Below are 21,174 nucleotides of genomic sequence, written 5' to 3'. Positions count from 1 at the left end.
TAACTCATCTCAGATAGTTTTGGACTTAACTATGATCTGTAAACTTTGCCACCTTTACTGTTCACTCCCTTTTCCAGATCTTTACTGACTAAACTGAAATGCATATGGCCCAGCTGAGATCCCACTGTTTACTTCTCTTTGTTGTAAAACCTGGCCATTTATTCCTATAATTGATTTCCTATCTTTTTTTTAACCAGTTACTGATCCATGAGAAGTCTGTGACTTATTAGTCATCTAGTGACTTACTAGTTTTTTTGAAGTAGGAATAAGAGATCCTCCGGAATAGGGCTTTATTCCGGAGGATCGGGCCAGTCTAGACGCTTTTTTCCGGCTTATCTACAAGCCGGAAAAAAGCAGACATCTTTATTTAAATCCCGCGGGGGATATTTAAATCCCCTGCGGATTTCCCTATTCTGAAGTTTAAAATTAGCATGCCCCTTTGGGAAAAGGGGCCAGTGTAGACATAGCCAAATTGTTTAGCCCTACAAGATAATTAACTGTTGATATGCAAATACAGCTCAGGCTGGGATGGGGAAGGAATCCGGGGTGTGGTTATATAAATCCAATTCAGCCAGGGCTGATGAAGGGTGAATTGTTGGAATGGAATGTGGTGTATTGTAACTAATTTGGCTGTTGTGGGGTCACAAACCATGCTACCCCTGAATGCAGGAAATGTAAAATATGACACCAGTGCTTGCAGAAGAGACACCATCATTGTACAGGGTCTCAGAGACACCATCATTGTACACGGTCTCAGATGAAGAATAAGCCTCCCTCTTCTAGATTTGAGTGGATCAGTTGGGGGGGGGGGGGGGAAGAGGCTTGAGCCAGACTGCTTCATGCCTGCCAGGTATGAGCTGTAAGACTCCTCTCTCCCCCGCCACGCCCGTCCTTTCCTAAGGATAGACCTAAAGCAGACCCTATAAGCTGTGTCTCTGTTATTCCAGTAGAAGCTGGAATCTTTTGGCCAGCCTAGGTGGTAGCTAAGAGTTGAAGTCACTAAGAGCTGAAGTCACTAGTTTGGCCTGGAGCCAGACCCATTGCAAACAGTGGGCGGCTGGTAGGAGCAGTGAAAGGCAGGCAGCTAGCAGGGCAGCTGGCAGAAATTGGTGGCAGGTGGCCAGCAGGGCAGCTGGTGGGAGTGACCAGCAGGCATCTGGCAGAAGAAGCGGCAGGTGGCCAGCAGGGTGGCTGGAGGAGTAAGTGGACCACAGGAGCAGGACAAAGGTGGCATGGCCTCAGGCTCAATGAGTAGAATCATCAGGGTGAGGGTCAGGGTCTGCACTGACTAGACAGAGCTGTAAGTGAGGTGCTTGAAGTGGGGTACGGAGAAATTTTGAGTAATTGAATGGGACCCTTACATTGTTGGACTAGTGAGCCTGAGAGGCAAAGGACATTCCTCAATCAATTTTAACTGGGATGGTTACTCATGGGTTTTCGAGCTCTGGTTGTGGTATTTTTCTAAGTTAATGCCATGTGATTCCTCTCTCTCTTTCATTAAAAGTTTCTTTTCTGCACTCAGACGCTGTGCTTGCGAGCGAGGAAGCATTGCCTCTGAGGCGCCCAAAGGGGTGTGTGAATTTAAATATCCCGTGCTTCATTAGCATGACCTTGCTGGTGCATTAGTTTGAATCATAGCTGATTTGAACCAGGAAGTGCACACCAGGATGCGGTAGTTCAAACCAAAGCCCTTGGTTCAAACTAATGTTACTCCTCAAAATGAGGAGTACCCCAAAAAATGAGGAGTAATGTTAGTTTGAACCAAGGGCTTTGGTTCGAACTACCGCATCACGGCATGCACTTCCTGGTTCGAATCAGCTGTGATTTGAACTAGCTGGCTGGTGAGATCATGCTAATGAAACGTGGGATATTTAACTCTCTGCTTCATTAGCAATTTTGGTCACCTACGTTTGCATCCCTATCTCGAGATAGGGAGCAAGTATAGATATACCCTTAATGGGCTGTGATTCAAATACCAAAAAAATAAACATCTGAACGGAATGCAGATCCTTTAAGTACAGTATGTTGACATTATTATGTACTCTGTTCTACACGGAAACAGTATGATTCTAAAATTGACTTCATGTTTTATGATCATAATAATGATGATCTTGCTGCTAACTTTAGTTTGTTTCTACAAGTTACTATGTCCAGGAGCTGGTTTTGGATCAGTGTGTGCATCAGATAGCAATGGCGTATAGTGTGAGATTACAAGGCTCATGTGTTCAAGAAAATCAAAATTCATTTGTAGGAAGTTATTGTTCTATTGCTAGCCTTTCAAATAATTTATAGTTCAAAAGTGCACACCTAAGAAATATTTATTTAAAATCAATGGTTGGAAATTTGGTAGTGTGTGTGTTGTTGCAATTTTGCCAAATGAATAGACATTAAAATTAACCCAAATGTTGTTGTTTTTTCTGATAAACTGTTTCCAAGATGTGAGACTATATTTTATGTCTGTCTATTGACATCCTATGATGCTTAAATTAAAGTTTTTATGGGAGTCAGAAATTTGGTTTGCAGTGTAGCAATGATTTTCAGGAAGAGACAGTACCTCCCTTGTGCCACCTGTAATCAAAGGGAAATACATAAGACAAGGTGATGTTAGTAGTTTCTTTATGAAGGATAGGTACAGGAGAAAAGGTGTTTTGTGGTTACATCTGGACTGGTATTCAAATGATCTGACTTCTTCTTTCCCAAATGTGTCATATATTTTCTGAGAGGAATGGTTCCCTAAATATAAACAGGGAATAAAATGGCTATGGTTAAAATACATTCATTTACATATGTAAGGTGCTCAGGTATTATGGTCAGTAGTGTCTTGGCATGAGGGAGCAGCTGCATGTGCTTTGGCTCCTGATAAAGCATTCCTATCTGCTTGGTGAAGGAAGCTACTTTGTGTGATGATAAGTTCAGTAGCAGTAGCCTTGTTTGAATCCTTTTCCCGCCTTAAAACAAAGAATTGGAGATGAAGATCATGAGCTGCCTCCAACTCTGTTTTGTCCCTTGGCTTTGGAATTTGGACTCTTACCTCTAACCTTTGTTCTGCCCACTAGGCATGACTCCTGCTCTAACTAGTCCTGACTCCAGCAATGCCCACTAGTTCAGACAACTTGGGGCCCAGTCTCTGACTTGGGACCAGACTTAGGGGAGTTTGAGCAGCCCATTCAAAAAATGGAAATGGGAGCGAGAGCTGATGAGTATCCAGCCTGGAGATTGGTATGGATCCATCCCAGGACAGTTTTTCTCTCCCATAGAGAAAGGGTATCTCACAAACATTACAGCTCCAAATTACTGACCTGCAGGAACAGAATGTGGCACTGCCTTGGCGGGCCCTATTCTCACTTATTCTGCCCTCTCTCCCCACCCGTGGGCCAAAGATTGTGAACCGAAGATTGTGGTGTGTGTGGCAATCAAAGCAAACAAGTTTCCTTCTCCTCGCCTCCTGTGACTCAATGTGTACATCATGATCTATACCTACATGCACCCTTTAGTAAGCTAATAACACAGTCCAGCCCTAAGAGTTCAAAGCAAAGGATGATAGGCTCACTAATGCAGAGAAAGCACTGGGAAATATTAACCCTCAGACAGGTACAATGCTTCCTGGAACCTCCCTAGGTGCACTTACCCTGAAGTCTTTTAAAGAATGCATCATTCCCTCCTTAGTGTATCTGAGTAGCTTTGTTGGCTGTCAGATGGGAAGGTGGCATTAGGACTGTGCCCCTTTTGCTGGGAGAAGCAATTTGAAGGCAGCCCTTACAGTATTTCTTAAGTCAAGTATTAACTTACCATCAATAGAATGAGTTGGCCATTAAAAAACATCTGTAATTAACTGTTTAAAACCCTACTAAGGCAATTTCCCTCTCTTGATTAACACTGAAATGATGCGTGACAAATAAATTCTGTTCTTGTTCTTATTTACACCTCTGCCTCTGTAATTTTCACTCCAACTCATCTGATAAAGTTGATTTTACCCAAAAAAGCGTACGCCCTAATAAATCTGTTGGTCTGTAAGGTCCACAGGATTCCTCATGGTTTTATTTTTAGGGCCACTTTTCGGTGTAACCGGTTCAAAGATCAAATTTAAAGGGTCAGAATCCTCCAAGAACAAAGACTCCAACATTTTCTAGTTCAATGTTTTTCAGCACAGTTAATCACTGCCATTATCAGGATCAGAAATTTAATTACAATTTTTGTCAAATTTATCTTGCACATTAGCCACTATCTCTGCAGTAAATAGGTTTTGACCTAATCCTCAGTGAAGTCATTCTGACAATGTTTTCCTGGCAAGCGCACATATGCTACCCATGGCTTCGATGCTCATTATCTCTTTCACCTCTGATCATCTGCAGAGTATGCCTCTGTATAAGATGGAAGTTTAATATCCCAGAACTTTTCTATTGTTTCTCTCTGTATTTTCCCTCACAAATCTGCATGCAAGTAAAGAGCATACTATATGCTTGATTTCAGGAACCTCAATCACTGATGAGGAATCATTCTCCTCTTTTAAGACTATTGAAAAAGTTTGCTCCACTAAAGTTAGGATTCATTGATCCATACACAGAGTTAAGGCAGTGTTGGTTGTAAGAAATTCGTATCTTATCTTTTTCATTAAATGTTCACTGCTGGAGAGCATTCCAGCATTAACAATTCTAACATAATCAACAATTCAATTGCCAATAGAGTTGCTAGAATGCAAATAAGTTTTAACTCAGGGAAAATATTTTTAAAATGCCTGGAAATAAGTGTAGCATCCCAGGAATTTTTGTGCCCTTTAACATTAAAGCTATCTATTTTAATGCGCTTGAAACAATGAGATGTTAGCGATTTACCTTATTAGTAATTTCAGTGTGTGGAAATCCAAATGTGTTAAAACAGTCAGGCTACGTCTACACTGGTATGATTTTCCGGAAATGCTTTTAACGGAAAAGTTTTCTGTTAAAAGCATTTTCAGAAAAGCGCATTTAGATTGGCAGGACGCTTTTCCGCAAAAGCAGTTTTTGCGGAAAAGCGTCCATGGCCAATCTAGACACGCTTTTCTGCAAAACCGCTCCGATCGCCATTTTCGCGATCAGAGATTTTTTGCAGAAAACAGTACTGTGCTGTCTACACTGGCCCTCTTGCTCAAATTATTTGCGCAAGAGGGCTTTTGCCTGAATGGGAGCAGCAGAGTATTTCCGCAAGAACACTGACGATCTTACATGAGATCGTCAGTGTTCTTGCGGAAATTCAAGTGGCCAGTGTAGACAGCAGGCAAGTTTTTCTGCAAAATCATCTGCTTTTGCGGAAAAACTTGCCAGTCTAGACACAGCCTCAGGCTCTCCTTTTTATCCTTACCTGGGCAGATTGTACGCAGAATATATGCTGTAAGTTTTGGAGGCAAGGGTCTTCAAAAGAGACCAGTTTCCTCTATATAATTAATTTACTTTTTTAAATAAATTTTTCCTTTGCCATTATATTGAGAAGCTATTGACTGAAAATCTCATTGAATTCATTAGAATCGGACATAGTGTCTCATGCCATGAGACTTATTGAAATGATTAAGATGCAGAAGGATAACTGAGTTAATCTCTACAGGATAAACTTAAACAACAACAGATAGTCTAGTAGCACTTTAAAGACTAACAAAACATGTAGGTGGTATTATGAGCTTTTACGGCACAACTCACTTCTTTAGATGACCAGAGAGCTGGATGTCCAGAACCAAAAATAAGGAAGGAGGGTGGAGAATGCAACAAGTGGGGGGATTCAAGTCCTGGTTAAACTGCAGGGCCTTTGGCTGAAAAATGAACCCTAAAATAGTAGTGTCCTTGCTGTGACTTTGAAGATAGTACATAGCGATCTTTTCCCAGGTTTTCAATATTTTAGACTTTCAGTATGTTCTTTGAATCCCTTCTAGAGTCTACAGAAACTACAGAATCAGTGTTGCTTTTATAGCTCTTACATTAAATTGATGTTTCCCTAGACTGACTCTAGTAACAACTAACAACCAATTTCTAATCATTTTCAACAATATACAAACAAGCTTACCAAGCACATAATTCTCGTACCAGAGGAAGTAACCTTCGTTAGGGATAAGTAAGAAATGAGTTATTTGTTGGTTGTAGGAAAATTTACGGAGCGGGTCTAATCAAAGTGAATTCCTTGCAAAAAAGTATTGTGCATTTCTATATATCCTTCTTATTTATTTCCAGATAAAATGTCCTCTATCTAGGATCTGAAATGTAAACTCAGCTCTTTGGTACTTAAACATTTTGCTCAGTAATACAGAAACTACAAGTCAAACTATGCTCTATGATTTCTGTACAGTTCCATTGTTTTCAAAGGTTCTGCTGATTGGAATGTAGTGTTGACGCACAATAGCAGAACAGAGTTCACTCCATATAATAGCCATGGCCATGTGTGCATAAAAACAATAACAATGTTTTAATCACTAAATCTAATTGATTTAACTTAATATAAGTTGCATCTCTGTAAGTTGGACTTCTCTGGTCTGGCATCATCAGCAACGCCATAGGTGCCATGGGCTGGAACACTCATGCAGAAAAAACGGGCCAGGAGCATTGCTGGAATAAGGAACAAAGGAGTCCTGGCACATTGGGGTCTGACATATGGAAGCAGAGGAGCCAGCATTTACCTCCCCATTTCAGGCAATTTCCCTAGTTCTGGATTGATCAGGTCCCCAAGGTGCTGGACCAAGGAAGTTCAACCTGCACAAACAAAGAATGGATCTGGTCAGTAAGAAGTGCCTCTTTTACAGAATTTTTAGAATTAGAACCATATTTTACACTCCCAGAGATATTTCAAAAATTAGTTGCTAGGGAAAGGCAAGGTGGGTGAGGTGTCTGTTATTGGACCTACTTCTGTTGGTGAGAGACACAAGCTTTCAAGATACACAGAGCTCTTCCTCTGGTCTGAAAAAAGTAGTTAGTGTCACGGATAAATACAAGATGGAGCAGATAGTTTAGCATAAGTAGCGATCATATAATCTAAGAGACCTTAAGGCAATGTCTGGTTTCACCTAGGTAGTTGTTGTTAGGGCATCTATTGCATTGGATGAGGAACACCACTGTTGAAAAGTGTGTTGGTAATTGTAATAATGGAGATTTGTCTGTAGACTTTGTCTGTTTATGAAACCAAACCATAGTTACACACCCTAATAAACTCACATAGGAAAGAGAGACCAAAACACATGTGGGTGAACACTTGTTTCAGAGTCATCAGTCTATATCTGACCTATCAGTCCTCCTCCTAAAATGCCCTGATTCAGAATAAAATTTGTGAAGATCTTGGAGTGAAAGGACCACATAAAAAGTAAACAGTATACCTTGTAAACAGCCACCCATATTCATTCTGTGTTCCTAAAGGTTCTCCAAGATCATGGTGATGAGTTCAGCAGAGAGCTTCACAAATCTTCACAAACAGTGGGAAATAGTATTACTGAGTAGGAAGAGATAGAAAAAACAATCTGTCTAAGATTCTGGTCAGATGCCAGGTACCAGTTAATGTATAGTTACATAGCTAATGAAACAAAACCAGTTCAACTTTTTTTTAAAAAAAAAAAAGTATCTTGTTTTAATGGGATGAGCATCATAGATGAATTTGTGTTTTTTCAATCTTACTCGTAGAATATTTTCTGAAGGTTATAAGTCAAACCAGTTATAGTGTATCAATCATTCCAGAATTACATCCCACATCAGACATTTAAGATATTGTGTTCCTCATAAGTTAGCTTTCACGAATATCCCCTTGCTGTATTATTTGTATAAACCACAGTATATATAAAAATGTTGAAGTCTCATGTCTTTTGTTTATATTTACAAATGTATTGCCTGAACTGATGTCTTTCCTACCCTGAAATAAGGTTTTAAAATATAAACAAAGAGGTATCTCTTGGCCCACTGATGGCTCCTACCAAATATAAGCAATTAATCTTGTTTTGATGTGAGACCTGTTGGGGTTTGTAGACTTTACTGGGCTTTCAGATGATGAGCTGATCATGTTCCTGTGTACATGGGGTGTTTCAGGAAAACTGTCACAAACAATGAGAAGTAATTGAACACTATTAATTGGTGCTACCAAATTAAGAAGAAAGAATATGACTGATTCCACAGGTGGTGGAAATTTGAGCACCATGTAAGTAAAAGGCAAAGTACAGAAAATCTCACATTACAAGATTTTTTCCTAAATTGTGACTACAAATTTAAAATATTCTATACATCTCATAAAAGATCAATATTCTTAAAGTGTCTGAGCAATAGCAGGATCAAGCCTTTAGAGAGAGGCTGCACGATGTAGCAAATGAGGCACTATTGAGAGCATAGACCCAAAACAGAAATACAGAACAAGCACAGCTGAGGATGATGTGGAGGTTGCAAAACCTAAAAGGCATATGTATGCATTTTTATAGACATAGCTGTGGTTTTGTCTATTGGGAAATGTGCAGTTTGAAAAATATTATATATACATAGTAAAATGGTCTATGGGGAGGGTGAAGAAAGTAAAAAGGGGCAATGACGCTTGTAATCAATCCTGTCTTTAGGAAAGGAAGATTTTGTGTGACCTGGATAGATATGCAAGCCTATGTTAGTTGTATGCTTTGCCTACAGATTTCTGGGATGGGCAGGACAATGGGAATCAGTGTATCAAAATCATCTCGGCCACACAGCATGATACATAAATTACACAGTATGTGAAAAGGTCCATGGAAAGGAGTTTCCAAACCTTTGTTAAAATAACATGGACAGTACCGGTTGAACCTCTGTAATCCGGGACTGTATGGTCCGGCAACATTTGTCATCCAGCAAGACCACAAGTGTTCCAGGACCAGAGCGTCCTGGTGGAGGGCTGACAGCTGGGCTTCCTGCTGCTGGGCTGCCCAGCGCATTGCAACTGGGCAGCCAGGCACAATGCAGAGGGAGTGCTGCCTGATGGGGCCAGGAGCTCAGTGCTCCACAATGGGACTAGGAGCTCAATGCTCTGCAGCAGGGCTGGGCTGGGACCTCAGCGCTCTGCAGTGAGAGCCTGGCAGGGTCAGGAGCCCAGTGCACAGGGAGCTAGGCTGCCCGGCATAGCAGTGAAGGAGGTAGAGGGGTCCAGCAGGGCAGCAAGGCTGGTGGTAAAGGAAGCTGGACAGGAGGCTGGCAGCTGGTCCAGGGAGATGGTAGCAGGAAAGCCGGATATGACTTCCTCTGGTCTGTCAAAATCCCTCATCTGGAACTGGTCAGCTCCCAAGGGCGTAGGACCAGGGAGGTTCAACCTGAGTTTAGTATATTATCTAGTATATTATTTAGTATATTATCTAGCCTCAGATCTGGAGCTGTATTTAAACATCTGCAGTTGTCTTGATATGCCTTGCTTCAAATCACCGAAGAAACAACTTTATCTGAATTCTAACAGTATCAGGACAAGGAAATCAAATCTGAGATGTCTGTGGCTATAAATGTTCCATTTTAGCAAAAACAGTGTGCATTTGCGGAGACATGTTTATTCCAAATTTGAAAGTATTTTACAACTGACAATAGCACTCATCTGGAATACAGAAATATCAGGGGGTATGTCTATACTTGCACCCTCTTTTGAGTGAGGGATGCATATGAAGACATTTGAAATTGCAAATGAAGCCGGTATTTAATATCCTGTGCTTCATTCGCATATTTGTGTTATGGTGCTATTTCGAAATAACAGATGCTGTTAAGGCTGTTATGTCAAGAGAAAACCCTTCTCTCGAAATAACTAGTGTAAACCTCATTGTATGAAGAATAAGGGTTATTTCGAGAGAAGGGTTTTCTCTTGAAATATCACATCTTAACAGCATCAGTTATTTTGAAATAGCACTATTTTGAAATAGCTCCATAATACGAATATCCAAATGAAGCATGGGATATTTAAATCCCGGCTTCATTTGTAATATCGAATGTCTTCATTTGCATCCCTCTCTCGAAAGGGAGTGCAAGTGTAGACATACCCTTGCAGATCAACATTTCAACATCACTTTTTTTTTTAAACAGGTTATCTGAGATCTGACCTATAACTATTATTGTAAATTATATTTTATACCCTTTATATTTTTTCTGGCAATATTGCTCCTTGGAAGTAATTCTTTTTGGAATAATTGACAGCATTATGCATGTTAATTTTATAACAGCAACTGCAGTTTTGCCAAGACACATAACCATTTGGAAAAAGTATTTTTATCTCTGAGTATCACTGGGTGTGCGGAAGTTCCTTATCAATAATATTTTCACATGAACACTCTTTTCCTCTCCCCCATATTTTGGACAGCTTGTATTTTAAAAAACCACGCACATCTATTCCTTAGGATATGTTTTTATCTGATCCACTCCAGCACAACAATGCTCTTGTTATTTACATTTAAAATAAATACTCTGACAGCACACTCTTCTGAGGAATACATAAAGAGAAATACAGAAGTCTCATCAAGCTGCTTGTCATCCTCAATTGTGCTTGTGCTGTATTTGTGTTTTGGGTCTATGTCCTCTATGGTGCTAAATTGTGCAGCCTTGTGTAGGTAAAAGGCTTGTTCCTACTATCCTGCAGGTGCTTTAGGGATACTGATATCTCATGGGATGTCTTACATATGGAGTCACAATTTGAGAAATCCTTGTAGGGTTTTTTGTTTTGTTTTGCTAAAATATCTATAGTGTATTGAATACTTCCTAAGAGCTTCTGAGATCCCACTATTCCTATTGCTATCACTAGTAGTTCAATGCACTCAGGCTGATATGGGAGCACACTCTAAAATATGAAATGATGAAAATGTTGATGCTGGTGAGTCATTCTATAAACTATTAACCAGATTAATCTGATAGAAAGTTATCTAGTAAAGATGTAGATTGTTTCAGGACTTCAGCTATCTGTGTGCTATGGCCATGTTATACTTACCAATAGATTGACACTGTTGAAATTGATGCAGCCATGTTGATATAGTGGGGCTATTGAATACCAACTAAATCAGTCGCAGAGTGTTCTCCTGTCAACTCTAGCACTCTAGCTCCCTGAAAAAGTAAGGGTAGCTGTTGGGGGATAGTTTTCCATTGAGCCAGTACAGTGTAGAAAGAGTGGTAAATTGACCTAAGCTAGATCAACTTCGGTTACACTATTCATATAACTGATGTAGCATAATTTGGGTCAATTTGGATAATTTGCTGTGATAGTATAGACAAGTCCTTAGGTGTCTTTGTTCTGGTAAAATCACTATTTGCTTCCTTTAGTAGTTCTAGCAAAATACTTTCATTTACAAAGTTCAAGAGATGTTAATTGCTTTGTATTTGGCTTTTCAAGAAAGATTTGTGTACCTTATTCCAAGTACTGTGGGTGAGTTAGCTGTACGGAATAGGATTTGAATCTAATTTCTAAACTTGTGTGTCTAAATTATCCTTACCAAAGCTACCTGCCTTTCTTCACTTCCTTAAGTTCAGTTACATATTTACAACATTTTTATTTTTTCACCTGTACCTGATGAATATTTAGTTAATATACAGACACCAAGTCACTCCCTCTTTTCACTGTTTCTCTTTCTCATTCTCTTTTTCTCTACTGACATTTCAGTTATTCATTTTAGCCAACCATATCACTGTGATTACAAGTGACAACAAGCCTTTCAGTTCTTTGTTGCTTCCTTACGTGGTACAGCTCATTCTTCAGAACGGAGGTATCTTAATATTTTGGTGTACTCTTGCCTTTATTTCACTAAGTTTTGACTTGATTCTTCTTGTTACTTTCTAGTAACATCCTAAATTATCTTCCTTCTACATCTCAAATTTGTGTTTTTTACCCTTCTTTCTACACATATGTGTTACTGATTTTTCTTGCATACTAGTCGCTTCTTTCTTTCTCTGTCTCTTTCGGGAGCATCTCTATTTTTCTTTCTAATTTACAGCTCTCTTGCTTAGCCCTACTTAGCTTTCAGTCTAGGAAATTGTTTTGATTACAGGGAAGCTGCCTACCCCTTTCAGTCCAAATCTCCTACACTCAATTTTAGGTATTGACTTATCACCACAATCCTGATATCTTGTTTTACTTACCCTGGGTCTTGACAGTATCACTGATATGATAAATCAGTTAGAAGAAACTTGTGAAACTGGTAAATGACAAACTACTAATGCCTGATGCAGATTTCTAGGCTTGCAATTTAATGAAGCAAGAAACTGAAGGTTCCAGACTATTGTAATTGAAATTTTGGATGTCCAGCTGGCTAGTAGTTGGAGTGCTTGACTTTCTGTCTTTTGCTGTCTTCTGCTTCTGTGGTTGAGAGAGGGGGATCTAGGCCATCCCACTCCATTGGATCCCAGTTCAGCTCCCAGTGAGGACTCTGTCTACTGTCCTGGACCACTTTCTAGTGTTGTTCCTTCTATTAGGATTGTAGCCCCTGATAGTCCAATTCCTATGATGGCTTGCCGCTAGCAGTGCCCTCTCACACATCTGAGTGATGTCCTGTTATTGTCTCTGGTGTTCCAGACTGGTCAGCTGTAAGTTGAGTGGGGTATGAGCCTCCACTGTCTCCTGAAGTGAGGTGGCTGTTGCACTTTCGCCTGCAGGGGCTAAAGCAGGCCAGAGAGGTAGAATAGAACCCTAGCCAATCAAACAAGGGCTTGTTGGGAGCCAATCTGGAGAAGGCTTGCCAAAGTAGCCTGGGGAGGGAGATTGCTCAGCAGAGCAGATAGTAGATGCTCCATGAAGCAATAGGGAGAAGGACTGTCTTAGGGAGCACCAATGTCAGAAAAATGTCAGGTAGAAAAGTGGAGGAGTGACTAGGGAGCTCCCTGTTAAGAGTTGCTGGGTCAGGGCCCAGAGTAATGGGTGGGTCTGGTCCTTTCATCCTTTTGCTCCACTGGCTGCTAAAGGAACTGGGCAGAAAAGGACTGTACTTTGCCCCTGAGAAATAAGCTAGACCATGAGCTGTAGTCTGCCTCTGCAGCAGGGAACTAAAGGGCTACTGGTTTTTCCCCATGGGCAGGGCCGGCTTTAGAAAGTGCGGGACCCAATTCGAACCAAAATTTTGGTTAAGCGCAAAAAAAAAAAAAAAAAAACAGTCCATCATACAAAAACAACTCACAACCCTTTTACAGGGCACAGTCCCCGCCCCCCTTCCAGCCACACTCACGGGCTGACTCCCTCTCCTGCAGTGCACAAAAGCCACCGTGCTCCTCCTCTGGGGCCGACACCCCTTCCCACAATGCGCCCGGCACAGGTTTAGGACGTGGGGCTCTCTAGCTTTATGATGTGGGGCCCTTTTAGGCACGGGGCCCAATTTGGGGGAATCGGGTGAGTTGGCCTAAAGCTGGCTCTGCCCACAGGATTGGGGAAGGGGAGAGTCGGTGCACAACTTGTGGGCCAGACCCTGAAGCGGACACCATAGTCCAGTAGAGATGCAGGTCCAAGATCCTGAAGGCAGTGGAATCAGCAGAACAAACAGTGGGCAAGACATCATCCCAAGAAGGTGCATGGGACTTAGATTGGTTTAATTCCCCAGAATGACCTAGGTGTTCCTGGGACTCTGTCTTTTGTCTCTTGGTGCTTGTTTCCTGGTGGGGCAGCCTTAGCTGGCAGGCTAGTGATCCTTCCTTCAGGTAGGGAGGTATCTAGCTCCTGCCTCTTTGCCAAGCAGACTCAAACTGAACCTTACTGCCTCCTTTTTCTCTTTCTCCAACCCTGGCATTGGTAGCAGATATAATGGGATGGGACTATCTCGGTCTAAAGGTGTTTTAACCCCTTCCATGCTGGTGGGAGGTTTCTCATGGAATACTGAAGTAGCAAACACACAGATTTGTTTTGTTTATTACAAAAGCTTTCACTGAGTAGTCTTTAAACATTATATCTTTGTTGAAATCTTCCTGATCTGCTCTATACCAATCTTTTTTTGTTTGATTGGCGAGCGAGGCGGCGAGCCAGAGAGAGCCAGCCGTATTCCAGGGTAGCCAACTTATAGGATCCGAGACTCAAGTCCCAGTTCCAAATCAAGCAAGGACTAACTACTGAACTCCAAAGTAGCCATTAGATTTTTCTAATTGTTTCATGACAAATTTCACAAGTGCTTAGTTTCATTCTACAAAGGAGCAAAAATATTGACATTTCAAGCTTTCAGGAAATGGAATTTTTGTTTTTTGACACCCCCTAATATTTGATATTTGTTATTATAGTCACTTTATTCAAGGGACTCGCTCTTTCAAAAAGACGCTTAATCTGTAAGTGGTGTTTTGGTGCTTAAATGGATTTTGCCAAAGAAAAGGGCTCTCATTTCAGTGACCTGAGATTGAACATCTTTCTCGCTTTTCTGTATACTCAGCCAGCAGGTTGAAAGTTTAAAAAAAAAACAAGATTGCAGTATAAAAATACTATATACTACACTTCTGGGTTTGCTGCAGTGCAGCCAATATCAGGTTTGAGAAACGTGCTGTGTTACTGTTGCTTATCGTGTCCTTTGCCATTAGTGTCCTAAAAGAATTTCCCTAGCACAATATGTTGTAATTGCAACTACTCAGTGTCCACCTGAGAAAATTACTCTTTCTATTAAAAGCAAATGGATAGAAAAGATTCCATGGATCCTGTTTCTACAACATCATGTTTTGAACAGCATAGAATAAGCCCACAAAGGTGCAGAGAAAAATGAGGAATAGTTTATAGTATGTTTATATTTAAGCATGCCATTCTTTTCTTTAAACTCATTCCTTTCCCCTTTTCACAGATGTATTCTCTCTTTCTCCTCTTTTCTCAGCACTCCAGTATGAGGCCCAGATTCTATTAAGATAAGTTATAGCACATGAAAAAATCGCTCCAGCATGATTTCCTTAATAAGAATCAGATTTTTAAAAAAGTGTGCCACGTGGATATTCAGGGACAGATTTTCAAAAGTAGCTCTGACTGTTCTCAGTGGATGAAGAACACATTTTTAATATCTGAGCTTTCATATTTGAAATAGTTTGAGGGATGTTTAATATGAAGTACTAACGAGTCTCTTCATAACCAACACTCATCTGAAATGATGGTGCATGGTCCCTTCCAGTTCTAGCATTTTATGACCATGAGATTTTTCCCTACATTAATTTATGAAAATGGAGGGGAAAACCTTTTGTTTTTAGACGTATCCACAGACATTTTATAGTTTTTGGCAGAAAAATTGAAAACCAAAAATGTCTGGAAAGAGAAATACTTTAGCCAAAATTATGTGGATTAAAAATAAGATCCAGAAAAAAAAAACAGTGAAAAATATTTGTTTGGTTAACTCTTCCCCCCCTTTTTTTGGAAAATAGCTTTTGAAGGACATTTTTCTATGAACTCTTATCACTATAATTTATAAATGGGATGCTGAGGTAAGAATGGATTAGTGCCTGCCAAATAGATACAGGGTTAAGCCCCGTGCAGCTGGGAGTGTATAATTTTCCTAATATTGACATTTGCATGCAAAAAAATCCTCAAAATATGTCGCTTCTGGTTGTGGTTGACCAAAGTGAATTGCTGAACAATCAGTCAAAATTGAACATTGTATACATGAGGAAAAGTCAAGATCATGACAACTGGAGGCCCTGGAGGTTTTTCACCTTCCTCTGTAGCATGGGGCACAGGTCACTAGCGGGAGGATTCTCTGCATCTTGTGACCTTTGAACCATCATTTCCAGGACTTCGATATCTGAGATATAGGTGAGAGGATTATTCTAGCAGTGGATGAGTGAGATTCTGTGGCCTGCATTGTGCAGGGGGTCAGACTAGATGATCAAAATGGTCCCTTCTGACCTTTAAGTCTATGAGACTGGGTAGGAGTATTTTAAGTACAGACAGCTGGTAAAAACTCAGTAAATCAAAGCATGGTTTAATGTTTAATTATTGAACAAAGGAGATGGTTCTAGTTTGGGAGAAGAGTTCATTTATAGCAAATCATGGTGAGTTGGTTTTCCTATCTTTAGAGAGTTATATGGACGTCATTATTGTAATGTCTGAGTGCCTCACAATCCTTAATGTGTCTGTTCTCACAAATTTGAAAGGAAGTACTGTTCATATCCTTTTACAAATGGGCAATTAACACACACAAAAACCTAAATGACACTCCCAAGGTCTCATGGGTAATCTTCAGTAGAGTAAGGAAGCAAATCAGGGTTGTCCAAATCTATTGGTGCTAGTCATTTACAAAGAGCCAAAAAAAATGAGGCTTTTTTTGTTTTGTTCTCTGCATTAATGGGCAGAGAGATTGAGTTGGGTTAGCATGCTGTTGATATCTAACTCCAAAAGTGCCCCAAAGGGGGGAAAAAAAGAAGCAGAAACTTCTGACTTGGAACTACTATCAGATTAAGTACAGACTTAGCAATTAATTTGTGAAGAAAAGTGTACTATTACTATTGCTCCATGTCACAGGGGTCTGTGTCCCACCAGGGTCCCGTGGCCACAGCCACCAAGCAGTCTGGGGTCAACTGCCCTTCTGCATCTTTAAGTTTGCGCCCCTCCAGGGCAACGAGGGGCTTGAGGGGGACCTGGGCCCACTCTCTCTTCAGGTCCTGACCCAGGGCCCCCCACCCCAAGAATAAATTTTGCATATATTAAAGATTGTTTTATATCCCTTAAATATTTTACCTAGTCTTACTGTGGCTGTCCGTCCTGTTTGACTCCTATTTACGTCTGTGGATTTTTTGACCATTAGGTTTAGCACAGTATGTCCAAAAACATTTTCCATCGCTTCGGCTGATCTTATATTCCATGTTTGTGACTAAAGAGCTCCCTATATGTAACTGCCTACATCCTTAGTAGTATCAAGGAAGTGCTTACTGCCCATCTGATATGGCTTTAAGCAAACCTCTACTGCTGAACTGATCTATCTATCATACATTCTTTAATTATGGTGTTTTCTAAAGGCATAAAGAGATGTACAGGAACCCTGGCTATATCTTCTATGCTGATAGCTGTGGAAGGTGATGTAGCAGCACCTCATCCAAACATTACCGTACTCTGGAGGAATCATGTGGTTGCCGACTAAGTCCACTTTAAGCACCAGAGCCATGCAAATGACCAATGTATTGAAAAATCAAGTCAATTGTAGACAATATTAACAATAGCTATCCAATAGTGGCCATTATACCATTGCTCTTTCAATCCTTGGCACATTATTCTTTTACAGGTATTGCAAATCAAGCTGATGCACAGCCATGGTACCATATGTAGAAATATATATATATATATATATATCAAAGCTATAAATATAAGGCTCAAGAAATGTTTATTTTGAAATAGGGAATACTGATTTAACTAATTTCTAATGTCTTACAAATAGTAGCATGCTTCTTGGAGAATTTTCTACATGTAAAAGTGCTGTAAGACGCTCTTCACAGCAGTTTATTTTGGAAACACAAGTTGCTTCATGAGGTTGACTAGTATATACTGGGAATGACAGTACTTATAAATAAGCTTCTTACCCTGTAAGAATGTAAAAGCTGAACATTTGCAGCAAGCTTCAGCAGGAGCCTTTGGTTGTGTGCTGCTGCTACAACATGAGTAAGCCTCCAGAAGGGAGAGGTGGGAAAGGAAAATCCTTCTATGAAAACCGCATTGTAAACCAAAACTAGAATTTCAAAACTGTACAACACTTCTAGAACCCTATGATAAATGAAGAGAAAACACCTTGCCAATTATAGTTCTTCGTTCTTCTTTACAATTTTATGTTGTCAGGAAATTGCTAAAGTTTCAGTATTATCATTTATCAGGATTCAAGAACAGCTTTATTACATACTTCACATATTGACTGTATTAATACATTTGTCACAAGGAAGTGATTAAAAAATTTTTTTTAATCAGGTTAGAAGTCAAAGCAAAGTAGGAATAGGGCACTGAACTGTCAAGCCCTATTGACTCCAAACCTTTGTAGTCCATTAAAATAATACAATTTGCTTATTAATAATCAGTCACGGGTTCTTTCTCAAAATGGACTATACAGGACAGTTACTCTTTTTATCTGCGATTGAAGTTACAAGCAAAAGAGTAGCATAGATTTAATTATAGCCTTTTAAACAAAACAGATAATTGTAATACCTATAATAATTAACATGAATTTATCCAAATAAGCAACCTATCCAACAGGGCCGTGCAAATGTTTATTTTGAGTTGTTCCATAAAAGACATGAAAGATACAGGAATGAAGAAAGAACAGGAGAAGAACCTCAGAAGGTCACAAATCCATCTAGCTTCAGTTCTAAGCCTAAGAAAAGGGAACAAGGCATGGTATTATATGTCCTATGTTATGCAGATGTCTCAAATGTATGTCCATATTTGTTCTGATACTTTCATTATCATAAGGTTAATGCCTTACCAATTCCAGCTGTGGTATTCTGAGTTTCCATATTAACCATAATCATTAATATTAAGCATTTGTATCAATCTTTTCTTAATTATTCCAAACTATACTCAGGTATCTAACCACCTACTCATTGTCTAGCAACCTAATCAACAAAAAAAGTTTCATGGAATTTTGCAGTCTACTGTCCTTTTGTGGTCTTCAATGTACCCTCTCTTAATAACTGTGCAAAATTACAACCCAGGGTGTTATTCCTTTAGGCCTAGACCAGGGATAGCCAAACCATGTCTCAGTTTAAGTATGCAGCTTACAAGGTCAGTAAAATTGGCCACACCAGTCTGTAGTATTGTAACTAAAATGCAGCCATTTGCAGAACTACTTCAAATAGGCTTCCTACTAATACAGCAAATCCTAAATATAGCAACTCTGAGAACTCATTAACTTATGTTCTCCTACTTGTCACCTGTACATGTTTCAAACTAATAAGCAGAACATCAAGGTCAGTTATATGCCCCTGGTAATATTATTACACTATTATATTTATTTCAAAGAGCACATGCAGGGGAGCCTGGAGAGAGGTCACAGAGCAACACCCTGGTCTATGGCTGCATGATTGAATTTGGTGTGGAATTAAGCACATTGTCAGTGATTGAGATTTATATGATACTTGACATGTTTAAAAATCTTTTACATTTTTTGGTTAATATTTCAAAATGTGTTTCATTTTAGCACTATCAACACATCTCAGGTACAGAGTGAATAAACTGGCATCCTATTTTCTTTCAATTTAACCACAGGGACTCCTCTAATTATTTTGGCATTACTTTGGTATCAACATATGGTTTAAGTTCATTGGGCATTGCTAGGGGATGACAACTCAGGATTAATTTATATCAGTTCACAGTTTCTCTTTCTCTACTCCCTGCCCTCCATTTCAAAGGAGCAGATGGATATGTATGGATCTAAGGTTCAGGATGCAGAACTAACAGGCAGTTTTCTTATATATACTGTGATCTCATTTATCATGCCAATAAATGACAGCTTTAATATTCATACTCTACTTTTGTTCACCATGTAATCATTGTCTGGCTAGACCAAAAGAAGGACGAGAGACCTTTGACTTGGGTTTAATCAGGCCACAACTTTATTATTAGATATCTGAGTATCTGAGTGTGCTGTGAATATAACCCATATTTATTCTGTAATTACCCTGAGGCCTTATAGAAGTTACCCTCCTTTTTCCATCCAAGTCCCTGCAGCAAATCTATTGCTAGAACCTTACTATAACCCTGCTTCTCCAACTGCAAGTGCTGAGCCTGTCAGAAAAGGGGAAAGTGAAAATTTCTCACACCAAGCAAAAAAACCCTGAAATTTCCCTTAACCCAATTATCACAGCTCATTTTGTACAAGGGGTGAGCATTTTGCTGTGTTCCCTCTCCCTACCTACCTACACAATAGGCTCCTATCTTCTTTAGAACTGACAAACTAGGCAAATTCCGTCCTTTTTGTTTGTTTTTACTTACATAGAGAGGTGAATGTCCCCTGCCTTTAGCAAGGAAAACTTAAAAGGTGAGTCACTAATGGCTCTAGCCAGAGCACAGCACTGTTTCCCCTGGAGCTACTCTCCAGTGACTACTTTACTCTTTATCCTTGGGAAGAGAGAAATTGCTCTCCTTCTTTAATTTTCCTCTTTTGCTTTCACTTAGACACACATGAAATGCTGAAGACCTGCTGAAATGCTGTATTGACTCCTGCTTTAGCCCCCTGCATGTAAAAGGAAGACTCAGGTGAAGAGTTGTCATTTTTAAACCCTGAATTCCTAGAACATTAGTCACTTTTTGCCATTTTCATTCCCCCCCCCCCCCCCCGCGCCAGCCATAAAACAGTTTCCTTCATCTTTTGGCCAGCCAGCTAATGCCCCCATGCCCACCCACAGACTTAAAAACAGAACAGTCATTCACAACTGTATAAATAGGGATATTGCTTATTTTGTTAATAGCGAACAATCAACAGTTTTAAAACACACAAAAATTAATCAATGCAAACTGAACCTCACATGTAGGGAAAACATTCATTCCTATCACATATACCATACCGTAGACTGAATTGTTGTCTCTCACTCTGACTCCTTTTCTATTATTTATTCATGTTCTCCATGAAACTCCATCTTTTATTTTTCAAATCATTTGTAAAGTTTATTTATATGAATGACATTTGTAATTACTAAGAATTTTTAAAGAGCGAGAACTCCATCTGTTCTAAAGGGCAACCTACAAAAAAGTATATATTGTTCAGTGCGTCTAACATGATTTCCTTAACTATTTTACTTGATTTAAATATCTGTCTTTAAAAAAAAAAAAAAAAAAAAAAAAAAGACAAACATAGAACAATTAACCCTGCTAGTGAAATATTTTCTGGTGTTTTCACCATTGCAAATGTGTAAGAACAGAAAATTGCTGGGTATATATTCCACTTATATATATATAATAGCATACATTTATGCAATCTCAACAAATTATGTAAAATTATAGTTAAGGCTAAAAATCCCAAATTTAATCCCAAGGGAGACTAAATATTTAAAGATTTATTGCTTATTTGCCTCCACCGACTGAAGTTTAGTACCTAGAAAAAATTATCTTGAGAAAATTATTATGTAGAGTTATATTTTATGTTGAGCAATTTAGACATTTCAAAATTATTACTTATGAGAGAATTTCTATATGGTCAGCTACAACAGTTCTATTGTCAGTGATGATCATATAGATCGTACCTCCAAAGACTGGTACTCTCTGGTCTGGCAACCTCTGTTATCCGGCAAGACCACAGATGCTCCTGCATCAGGGGAGGAAGGCCAGTGGGGCAGGGCAATAGGATCAGCA

General features: G+C 39.6%; 1 long non-coding RNA gene across 1 annotated transcript in view; it reads left to right on the top strand.

Annotated features, from left to right (window-relative positions):
* Positions 1-21,174, top strand: part of LOC149524544 (uncharacterized) — a 201,711-nt gene that overhangs the window by 97,393 nt on the left and 83,144 nt on the right. The window lies entirely within an intron of this gene.

This window comes from Pelodiscus sinensis, chromosome 4 (assembly GCF_052426305.1).
Source record: "Pelodiscus sinensis isolate ZL-2025 chromosome 4, ASM5242630v1, whole genome shotgun sequence".
Taxonomy (NCBI): Eukaryota; Metazoa; Chordata; order Testudines; family Trionychidae; genus Pelodiscus; species Pelodiscus sinensis.
The sequence above is the reverse complement of the archived record's forward strand: the minus strand, read 5'-3'. Positions and strand labels throughout refer to the sequence as shown.